We start from the raw sequence: 12,382 nt of genomic DNA on the forward strand, positions 1-12,382 counted from the left end.
CCTCACAACACAGAATAAAAGTGCACAGCTTCTCACCTCACAGAATAATAGTGCACCCCATCCCACTCCACAAAATAATAGTGCACCGTTTCTCACCCCACAGGATAATAGTGCACCACATCTCACCCCACAGAATAATAGTACACCGCTTCTCACCCCACAGGATAACAGTGCACAAACAATTGTGCACTGCACTTTACCACATGAAGAAATAGTGCACCATACCTCACCACACATGTAGTGCACCATATCTCACCACACAGAACAATAGTGCACCACATCTAGCACAACAGAAAAATAGTGTGCTGCACCACACCATGCAGAACAAAAGTGCGTTACATCTCACCCAACAGAGCAATAGTGCACCACACCTCACCACACAGAATAATAGTGCGCCACACCTCACCACACAGATTATTAGTGCATTGCATCTCCCCACAGAATAATAGTGCATTGCATCTCACTATACAGAACAATAGTGCACCACATCTCACTCCACAAAATAATAGTGCACCACGCCTCACAACACAGAATAATAGTGCAGCACACTTTTATCCCATAGAATTATAACGTACTCTACTTCACCACACAGGTAGTGCATCGTGTCTCACCACACAGAGCAATAGTGCACCACACTTCGCCACAAAAAAGTGCGCACCACACTATACCACATCAAGAAATAGTGCAACATACCTCACCACACAGAACAATAGTGCGCCACATCTAACACAACAGATCAATAGTGTGCTGTACCACACCATGCAGAACAAGAATGCGTCACATCTCACCCAACAAAGCAATAGTGCACCACATGTCACCACAAAAACTTGTACACCACACCTTGCCACACAGTGCACCATATCTCATTACACAGAACAATAATGCACCACACATCACCACACAGAATAATAGTGCACCACATCTCACCACACAGAATAACAATGCACTGCACCTCACCTCACAGAATAACAGTGCACCTCACCACACAGAATAATAGTGCACCACATTTTACCACACAGAATAATAGTGCACCACATCTCACCACACAGGATAATAGTGCACCGCTTCTTACCACACAGAATAATAGTGCACCCCATCCCACTCCACAAAATAATAGTGCACCGCTTCTCATCCCACAGGATAATAGTGCACCACATCTCACCCCACAGAATAATAGTGCACCGCTTCTCACCCCACAGGATAACAGTGCACCGCTTCTCACCACACAGAATAATAGTGCACCCCATCTCACCCCACAGAATAATAGTGCACTGGTTCTCACACCACAGGATAATAGTGCACCACATCGCACCCCACGGAATAATAGTGCACTGCTTCTCACCCCACAGGATAATAGTGCACCGCTTCTCACTACACAGAATAATAGTGCACCCCATCTCACCCCACAGAATAATAGTGCACCGCTTCTCACTACACAGAATAATAGTGCACCACATCTGACCACACAGAATAATAGTACATCACATCTGACCACACAGAATAATAGTACATCACACAGAACAATAGTGCACCACATCTCACCCCACAGAATAATAGTGCACAGCTTCTCACCACACAGAATAATAGTGCACCACACAGCACCACACAGAACAATAGTGCTCTGCATCTCAACCCACAGAATAATAGTGCACTGCACCTCGCCACACATCACCACATGGAACATTAGTGCACAGGATCTCACTACACGGAGCAATAGTGTGCCACACTTCACCACACAGAATAATATTGTGCCACACCTCACCACACAGAACAATAGTGTGCCTCATCTCACCACATGGAGCAATAGTGTGCCACACATCAATAAACAATATCTTCGCACACTCCCAACTACAACAATAACTATTACACCCTAAAAGAAAAGTAAAACTTTCACCCTTGAAAGTTAACGTAAAATTTAGCCAAACTCTTCTTTGCAAAATAAAACAAATCTATCCCAATCTCAACATAAACTAATACAAACATAAAAAAAAAAAAAATTAAATAAATATAGTGAGGAACAGAAGTATTTGAACACCCTGCAATTTTGCAAATTCTCCCACTTAGAAATCATGGAGGGGTCTGAAATTCACATTGTAGGTGCATTCCCACTCTGAGAGACAGAATGTACAAAAAAAAATTCAGGAAATCACATTGTATGATTTTTAAAGAATTTGTTTGTCTTGCACTGCTGGACATACTGTAAGTATTTGAACACCTGAGAAAATCAGTGTTAATATTTGGCACAGAAGACTTTGTTTGCAATTAAAGAGGTAAAATGTTTCCTGTAGTTCTTGACCAGGTTTGCACACACTGCAACAGGGATGTTGGCTCACTCCTCCACACAGATCTCCTCTAGATCTGTCAGGTTTCGGGGCTGTCGCTGAGCAACACAGAGTTTCAGCTCCCTCCAAAGATGTTCTATTGGATTTAGGTCTGGAGACTGGCTAGGCCACTCCAGAACCTTGATATGCTTCTTACAGAGCCACTCCTTCGTTATCCTGGCTGTGTGCTTCGGGTCGTTGTCATTTTGGAAGACCCAGCCACGACCCATCTTCAATGCTCTGACTGAGGGAAAGAAGTTGTTGCTCACAATCTCACAATAAATGTCCCCATTCATCCTCTCCTTAATACAGTGCAGTCGTCCTGTCCCCTTCACAGAAAAGCACCCCCAAAGCATGATGTTACCACCCACATGCTTCACAGTAGGGATGGTGTTCTAGGGATGCAACTCATCCTTCTTTTTCCTCCAAACACGACGAGTAAAGTTTAGACAAAAAAGTTCTACTTTGGTCTCATCTGACCACATGACTTTTTCCCATGCCTCCTCTGGATCATCCAGATGGTCATTGGCAAACTTCAGACGGGCCTGGACATGTGATGACCTGAGCAGGGGAACCTTCCGTGCAATGCATGATTTTGAAACCATGATGGCGTAGTGTTCTACTGACAGTGACCTTTGAAACTGTGGTCCCAGCTCTCTTCATGTCATTGACCAGCTCCTCCCTTGTAGTTCTGGGCTGATTCCTCACCTTTCTTATCATCAGTGATATCCCACGAGGTGAGATCTTGCATGGAGCCCCAGTCCGAGGGAGACTGACAGTCGTCTTTAGCCCCTTCCATTTTCTAACAATTGCTCCAACAGTTGATCTATTTTCACCAAGCTGCTTGGCAATTGCCCCGTAGCCCTTTCCAGCCTTGTGGAGGTCCACAATTTTGTATCTGGTGTCTTTTGACAGCTCTTTGGTCTTGCCCATGGTAGTAGTTGGCGTCTGTCTGACTGACTGTGGGGTGGACAGGTGTCTTTAAAGAGCTCAAATAGGTGCTACTAAGTTAGATTAATGAGTGGAGTAGAGGTGGACCTTTTAAAGGCACAGTAACAGGTCTTTGAGAGCCAGAATTCTTGCTGTTTCTTAGGTGTTCAAATACTTATGTTCAGCAGTGCAAGACAAATAAATTCTTTAAAAATCATACAATGTGATTTCCTGAATTGTTTTTTAAATTCTGTCTTTCAGAGTGGGAATGCACCTACATTGTGAATTTCAGACCCCTCCATAATTTCTAAGTGGGAGAACTTGCAAAATCACAGGGTGTTAAAATACTGCTGTTCCTCACTGTAACTAAATAAATTAGCAAAAATAAGCGTCCCAAAACTTAGTGTCCAAAAATGTCTCTAGCGAAAAGTGTCTTTCCAACCTCCAAACCAAAATCATATCACTCTTTCATGATCCATTGTAGAAATTCCAAAATTATTTTGAATTCTTCCTGTTAGAAGGTAATACACTATTAAAAGTTTATTTATTTGAGGTTCACGAAGAATTCAAAAGAATTTTGGAATTTCTACACTGGATCATGAAAGAGTGATACAATTTTGGTTTGGAGGTTGGAAAGACACTTTTCATTAGAGACATTTTTGGACACTAAGTTTTGGGACACTTATTTTTGTTAATTTATTTAGTTATTTATTTAATTTATATATATATATATATATATATATATATATATATATATATATATTTATGTTTGTATTAGTTTATGTTGAAATTGGGATAGATTTGTTTTATTTTGCAAAGAAGAGTTTGGCTATAGTGTGCCACACATCACCACACAGAACAATAGTGTGCCACATCCCACCACAAAAAAATCACACTTCATCTCACCACCCAGAACAATAGTGCACTGCACCTCACCACACAGGACAAGAGTGTGCTGCATGTCACCACATGAAAAAGTAATGTGGTTTATCTCGCCACTTGTGCCACACCTCACCATATAGGACTATAGTGCTCCACTTTTTACCACACATCATAGCTAAAAAAGCGACATTTCAGAGCCTTGCAGGACCCAGTCATCAGGCATATGACCTGTTTGGTAGCTATGCTGTAATTGCTGAATAAAGTTTTGGACCTGTTCTGGACATCCATGGTGTGCTTTTGACATACATCTCGCTTTGAATGTCTTTGGTTTCCAGCAGGTGGTCACTACAGCACACATGTACATTTACAGCCATTTTCAGGAACGTGTACATTTGGAATACTGTTCTTGCATCTCATCACACAGAACAAAAGTGTGCTGTACCCCATCACATGGAACAATGTTGCACTGCACCTTACCACACAAAAAATAGTGCAACACACATCACCACATGAAAGAATAGTGCGTCACACCTCACCACATAAAACAGTAGTGCACTGCATCTCACCCCACAAAACAATAGTCCACCATACCTCACCACATGAAAAACTAACATGGTGCGAGCCACAACGTGAAAAAATAGTGTGGCACACCCCACCACATACAAAAAAGTGCGTTGCAGATCACTACATGAAAAAATAGTGCAGTGTACCTTACCACACGCACAACCACGCACCTAACCACATGAAAAAATAGCACATCTCACCTCACTACATAAAAATAATACTGCACATACCACACTATAGAAGGGCTCTGTACCACACAAAAAGCTACAACACCACATATAAAAATAATGCATCTCACCACAAAAAACAATAGTGCACCTCACCACACAAAAAAATAATGCTCCTCACCACATGAAAAAATAATTCTCACCACATGAGAAATTAGTGCAGCGCACCACATGAATAAATAGTGCAGCGCACCTAACCACATGAAAGAATAGTGCAGGCTGCATTGCAGCACAAGTGCATTTTACAGGTTTGTTAGGGTGCTATTGAAAATAAATGGCTATGCACTTATGGACAAATGGTACGCTGCCACTTATCGTAATGTTCTTTTGTGAACAGAGTAAATTATAACAAGACAGTGCTCTTCCCAAAAAATATCTCTTATGGTGCAAAAGTGCTGAAAAACAAATATAGAAAACTTATAATAAAAATGCGTGGGAAAGTGTCCAAAACAACAAGGTGTGGGAAACTATTCAAAAACATAGCATTCTAACAATCAATATATCAATATATATAGTTTCCCACACCTTTTTATTATAAGTTTTTCAGCACTTTTGCACCATAAGAGATATTTTTTGGGAAGAGCGCTGTCATGCTGTAATTTACTCTGGTTGTTTGACCTTCATTGAGTTTGAGAGCTGTTCTCCCTGAATATATTCCTTATTTATATAATTTTTTCAAGTTCCAGAAGTGCTGTTCTTATTTGTTATTTATTCTTTTGTGAACAGGCTCTCAGATTCAGTTTGTTACTGAGACTTGAATTTTCCTGATTTGATGCTCAAGCCCTTGCGACCTTCTGTCATGTGAGGGCCCATCCACAGCAGCCTGATCTGTTGTGGTGTTAACAAGCGTTCTTTAGGGCAACCCTTTCATATGAACAGACTACAAAGGACCAAAAGGCCCAAAAAGTGTGCATGCAGCATTTTTAGTTGTTCTGCTACAACACAGGTGGGTTGGAGTGCCATTCAGAATGAATGTATAACAGCACACCAAGGTGCATGATACACATGATACTGAGTCAGGGGCATGGCTGGGAAGTGATTGTGGTCAGATGCATTTCACAGAAGCTCTGTCCATCCATACTACATGCTGCTGGCTTACCAGATCCTGATTCACCCCACCTTGATCCCAATTACCCCTCTGTGTGCTCAGGGGTGCTGCCCGAAAGCCCATTAGATGCCAAGCCCCAGTGCCAGTCCTCTGACTCCCGCATGTACAGGTGCCATCTTGGCTGCTGCAGCACAACGCCTCAAACACCAGCAGGCAGACACTTCAGACTACAGGTAATTTATTCCTCCATCCCTGTCCCTAAGGTCCATTCATACGAGTGCCCAGAGGTTTGGGGAGTGTTGTCATACAGACCCGCATTGCAGCACACAGTACCAAATGGTAAACCACTAATGGGATTTTGCAATGTGCTGCGCTGGGGAAAAGGGTTGTGCACAATTTTGGTTTGTTGTGTTTTCAGAAGCCCAGTGCACACACTAAACACGCAATAGCAAACCAGGCCAGTGTGAATGGCCCCTTTAGCCAGTGGCAGCTCACCTGGATACCCAACATGTCAAACCTTATATTTGTGTGTGCCCATGAGATGGCAACAAACTTCAGTACTCTATATCTTCTATAGTTTAGTGTTACGAAGGAGATTTGTGCTAGAATTATTGCTCTCACGTGTACAGCAATATTTAGCATGTGTATTGCATTTGACATTTTCACGTTTAGGTACCCCCGACGCATACATTTACATTCGTTTGTGCATATGTGGGGATGGGGAGGGGCTAAAAAAAATTTTTTCTTTGGGGGGGGGGATTTTATGTGCTTGGGTGTAACTTTTTATTATTATTGTAACTTTATTTTTTTGCAATAAAAAAAGTTTTTTGCATAACTTTTTTTTTTCAAAAGACAAACCCTGCATGTCTCCTCTGGGCTCCACAGAGTGTACTGAATGTACTGCAATGCAAAGTGACAGGGTGACCTGGAAGTGATGTCGTACACATCACTTTCCAGGTCACAGCAAAAAGGGGAGGAGACTGAATGTGTGTCCACTCTCCGCCCTCCTCTCCACCTGCTAGCATCCGCCATGTCGGCCCGAGCCCACAGATGGGCAAGCGGAACCCAGAATACATGGCAGGGGTGCAGGTGTGGGGGCGCACCGTTATTGGGGGTGTGTGGAAACAACCATGTGGCAGTGCAGCTGCCCAACTGCTTTCACCTGACAGGCAGGAGTCTGCTTGTCAGTTTTATACACAATCCCAGTGGCTGCAGCCATTCGGATTGTGTGTAAACCCCCCACCGCTGTCAGGTCGATACGACATATGGACCTCGCAGGGAAAAGGTTCAAGTAAACATATCATGAGAAAAATATAGAAGCTGCAGTTGTGGATTTCCCTTTGAAAAATCTAGCTTTCTGCCTTTAATTCTGATCCTCGTTATTCAATAACTAGCAAATACAGAGTTTTCTTCAACCTTTCTGTGTTCCAGGTCAGTTACAATACTGAGTCGACAAAACAACCAGTCAGCTAGCATTTTCAGTGAAAGTGCATGTACATTTTTATTTTGCAAATGGTACAAAAAAAACATCAGTGGGCTTTTTCCTGTGCTACTCGAATACTTTTCATTGATTTAAAACGGAAAATATTGCATTTGGCCACTAGAGGGCACTAATTATAATAGGAATTCCCTATTATACTCAGCACCATCTAGTGGCCAAATATGATATTTTATGCACAGTGTTTTTTTTTAGTGCTTTCACATCCAGTTACTAAGATAACGATAAATACACTCAAATCTTTGTTACAACTGCTAATGTATACTTTCAAAGCCTCGATTTCCAGAAAGAATGCCCAGTCTCAAAAAAGTTTACATGTTAGGCTTTGTAAAGGTGAAATGTGTGTCAATTTGGAATTTGCATGTACCCATTGTTAGTGCGCACTGTCACTTAAGTTGGTGTGAATTGCAGAAACCTGGACCCAGGGGCGGACTGACAACTCATGTGGCCCCCAGGCAATAGGGGATCATGGGGCCCCTGTGTCCTTGCCCAAACTCAAAAAATCCTATGAAAAAGGTACCAGGGGCATCTCATGGGGCCCCCTACTGACCCCGGGCCCTCGGGCAGTGCCTGAGTTTCCAAATGGTCAGTCTGCCCCTGCCTGGACCCCTAAAAGCTGGAAAAAGTAATATAACCTGATGAGTAATCAAAGGTCCTCCTGTGCTATAAACGGAAGTAAACCTAGCCTTAAGCTGCCAACACTCACCAGCTGATACCTAAAACAGTGTAAATTAAATATAGTCCCACACACATGCAGTGTACCCACACATCGGTGAGGAGGGAGGACTGCTAGGAATGTGAGTGTTATTCCTCAATCTTTTAATAAAGGAGTCGTATTGAAGTATTACACTTAGAGGGTCTTTTTTTCTTGGCTCACTGGATTGGTGAGCCATTGTCCTTCAGAGATACCTTGGCTGATCAGGGGAAATAGGAGCCCCATAAGGAGATCCACTGAAGGAAGGAAGCTGCTGGCCTATATGAGTTAAGGATCCAGGGTGATCCTGCAGCCTGTTGGCCCCTAGGGGTCACTGGGAGGAGGTGAGGAGGCAATCTAGCCGCCAATAGGAGAAGATATTTTGGCACAATCACGAATCTGTCAATTACCACTACACATTGCATGATTATATCCATCACCAAAAGGACATTGTTGTGATTCATTTTTTGAAAGAGTGGACACTTTTTTGCACTGTTTTGGCACTATAGCACTTTATCTTTAGCCTTTGCTTTATAAAGGTTTTATAAATACCTAGGCATTATTTTATGCAGTAGGTGTGTGTGCACGGAGTTCAATTTTTAGACACTTGATATATATATTTATTTAGTGTGTGAACACGTGTGTCCATTATGGAACACAGATATTTATTATAAGCTTGTCACTATTTATATATATTTTTTTAGACTATTGCTATGAAGAGTTTTATTGTATGAATTTTGATTTTTTTAGGGTTGTATTACATGAATTGGTCACATATTTTTTAGTATTTATTATGAGTGCTACACTATTTATATATATAACCTGATGAGTCATTCTTCACATTCTTCTCTATTCCTTACAGCCAGTTTGGTTTAATTTTCGATAATGTTAAGCAATGACTTCAACCTCATAGTTTGTTGCCAACCATTAAATGTGTTGGGAGATCCTTCAGGGTTTTTAAAATCATTTTTAAAGATTTTAACATCTGTTGTAGTTAAAGTGATACTAAAGGTTCAGCGTAAAAAATCCCCAAAAAACCAAACATGTCATACTTACCTGTTCTGTGTAATGGTATTGCACAAAGCAGCCCCGATCTTCCTCTTCTTGGGTTCCCCGCTTGCAGTCCTGGCTCCTCACCCCTGCTGAGTGCCCTCAGAACAAGCTGCTTGCTCTGGGGGCTCTTGTGCATGCTCACTCTCGAGCAGCCTCTGTGTGTCCATGAGACAGACAGAGTGCAGCTCAGCCCTTCTACCTTCTCACTGCCTGTGATTGACAGCAGAGGTAGCCAATGGTTCACATTGCTGTGTCTCAGCCAATGAGGAAGGAGAGATCTGGGAGTGTTGCAGCTCCTGTGCACATCGCTGGATCGAGATCAGGTTCAGGTAAGTATTGGGGGACTGAGGGGGGAGCTGCACGCTAAAGGTTTTTTACCCTTATGCATAGAATGCATGCCAGTAAAAAACCTTCAGCCTTCAGAACCAATGTGAGTTAATGGAATCACTCCTGAAAAGAAGAATAATCGATCACTTAAAGCGGAACTAAAGCCAAGGAAGCTGCTATCTTAGCCTCTGCTGAATCTGCAACTGCCATGATGCTGCACATGTGATTAGTTATGACACAAGCTATTTAATGGTTTGACAGTTTGATCGAGAACACAAGGAAATGTGACAGCATTACCGACATGCCAGGAATGTAACTGTTTTTTGTTTTTTTTTTTACCATTAAATCGATGGTTATAGTTCCACTTTAAAAACTCAATTTGCTGGACCCAAAGCAGTATGACTTTACTGAGTCCAGATCATGTCAGATTAATCTGATTTAATTTTTTTTTACTATAACACTGATGTTTTGGACTAGGGTGGTGCTGTGGACATAGCCTCTCTTGATTTCAGCAAGGCATTTGATACAGTTCTACATAATGATCTAGTAGAAGTTGTACAAGCCAGGACTTAACCCTTGGGTAATTCAGTGGATATGCAGTTGGCTAAGGCCCCTTTCATACAAACGTTCCAATCGTGTCTGCTTGTCCATTTTTCAGGTGGACCTGATCGGAATCTCCGTTCTCCTCTATGGAGTGGCGGATTTAAAGACATGTTTCTGTTTACACCTACCTACATCCAATTTGATCCAATCCTCCAAAAAAAACAGATGGGGACCTATTCCCTTTCCATCCAGTGGATTGGATGGCAATCGGGTGTAAACAAACAGGTGGTCCGTTTACATCTGACCGCCCATAGAGGACAGTGGGCGGTGGACATCTGTCATCTGTCTGCTCAGCGGGGTCCATCAGACAGATCCCCTGCTGAGCAAGCAGATCGCAGGTCTATTCTATTTAAAGTGATTGTAAACCTGTAATTTACAAAAAAAATAACAAACATGTTACATAGTTACATAGTTAGTCTGGCTGAAAAATGACAAAAGTCCATCCAGTTCAAGCATAGAAAAAAAAAGGTTATAATCCTATACCCACAGTTGATCTACAGGAAGGCAAAAAAACCCAGCAAAGCATGATCCAATTTGCTCCTGCAGTAAAAAATATTCCTTCCTGATCCCCCGAGAGGTAATCGGATATTCCCTGGATCAAACTTAGGTCATACGTAGCTGTTCTGTGTAATGGTTTTGCACAGAGCAGCCCTGATCCTCCTCTTCTGGGGTCCTCTGCTGGTGCTTCTGGGTCCCCCCCCCCCGCTGAATGCCCACCATAGCACTTGTACTTGTCCATAGACATAGAGCAGGACCCAGCCCCCTGTTCCCTCCTCACTTGCTGTGATTGACAGCAGTGGGAGCCAATGGCTCCCACTGATGTCTCTGAGCCTAAGAGGATGAAGAGAGCTGCTGCTCTTATGCACAGTGCTGGATTGGCATCTTGCTAAGGTGAGTATAAGGTAGGGCTTGGGGGAAGATGTGCTCAGAAGGTTTTTTACCTTAGTGCAGAAAATGCATTATGTAAAAAAGAAAAAAAACTTCAGCCTTTAGAACCACTTTAATCTATATGTAAGTGATATAGCTAAAGGTTTGGTGGGTAAGATATAACAGAAAGGTGTGCAATAAGATTAATATCCCTGGAGGTGTCTGTTACATGGAACACGATTTGGTATTGCTGGAAGTTTGGTGAGAGCAGTGGAAACTGCAGTGTAATGTTTCTAAATGTAAAATATTGGACCTAGAGAAAAAGAATCCCTTGATAGACAGGGGGAAAAGATTTGGGATTTCAGATGACTGAAAAATGAGCAAACAGTGTGACCATGCAGTGGGAATAGCAAATAGAATTCTAGGGTGTATCACTAGAGGGATCATCAGTAGGAGGAAGGAGGTCCTGATTCCTCTATATAGATCTATAGACCTCAGATATATTCCCATGGGCAACAAGTTTAAAAGGCTAAAAATTAAATCTATGTGACTTATGGCCAAAGTTAAAAAAGCAATAGATAATAAGAAAAGAGCTTTTATTAAATATAAAAATGAAGGAATGCTATCATCATTTAAACATTACAAAGAATATAACAGAATATGCAAAAAGGAAATAAAGGCTGCAAAAATTGAAAACAAACGGCAGATTGCAAAGGATAGCAGGACCAACCCCCAAAAATTCTTCAAATATATTAAAAGTAAAAATGTCTGGTCTGAGCATTTTGGCCATTTACAAAATAATCTAGAGTGGGTGATTGGGGACAAAGAGAAGGCAAATTTATTAAATACCTTCTTCAGCTCTGTGTATACAAAAGAGCATTGGGGAGCTCTTGTCCATAGTGGGTATGGTATTGACACAGCTCCAGATGATCCACATTGGCTCACAATTGATATGATCCAAAAATATTTAGACAGAATAAAGGTGAATAAAGCACCTGGACCGGATGGCATACACCCACGGGTCCTTAAAGAATTGAGCTCTGTCATTTCAAAGCCATTGTTTCTAATTTTTAGGGACTCTTTAATGACTTGCATAGTACCACTGGATTGGTGTAAGGCCAATGTGGTGCCAATATTTAAAAAGGGGTCAAAATCTTTACCAAGTAAGTTAGTTTAACTTCTATAATTGGGAAGATACTGGAGAGTTTAATAAAATACCAAATAGACAAGTTCTTGCTGGAAAAAAATATTTTAAGCAACAGACAGCATGGATTCATGAAAGACAGAAGTTGTCAAACAAATCTGATTTCTTTTTATGAGGAGGTGAGCAAAACCTTGGACAGAGGGGTGACGGTGGACGTGGTATAC

This window comes from Staurois parvus, unplaced genomic scaffold (genome assembly GCF_062004578.1).
Source record: "Staurois parvus isolate SC_StPar_1 unplaced genomic scaffold, SC_StPar_1.0 ptg000476l, whole genome shotgun sequence".
Lineage (NCBI taxonomy): Eukaryota > Metazoa > Chordata > Amphibia > Anura > Ranidae > Staurois > Staurois parvus.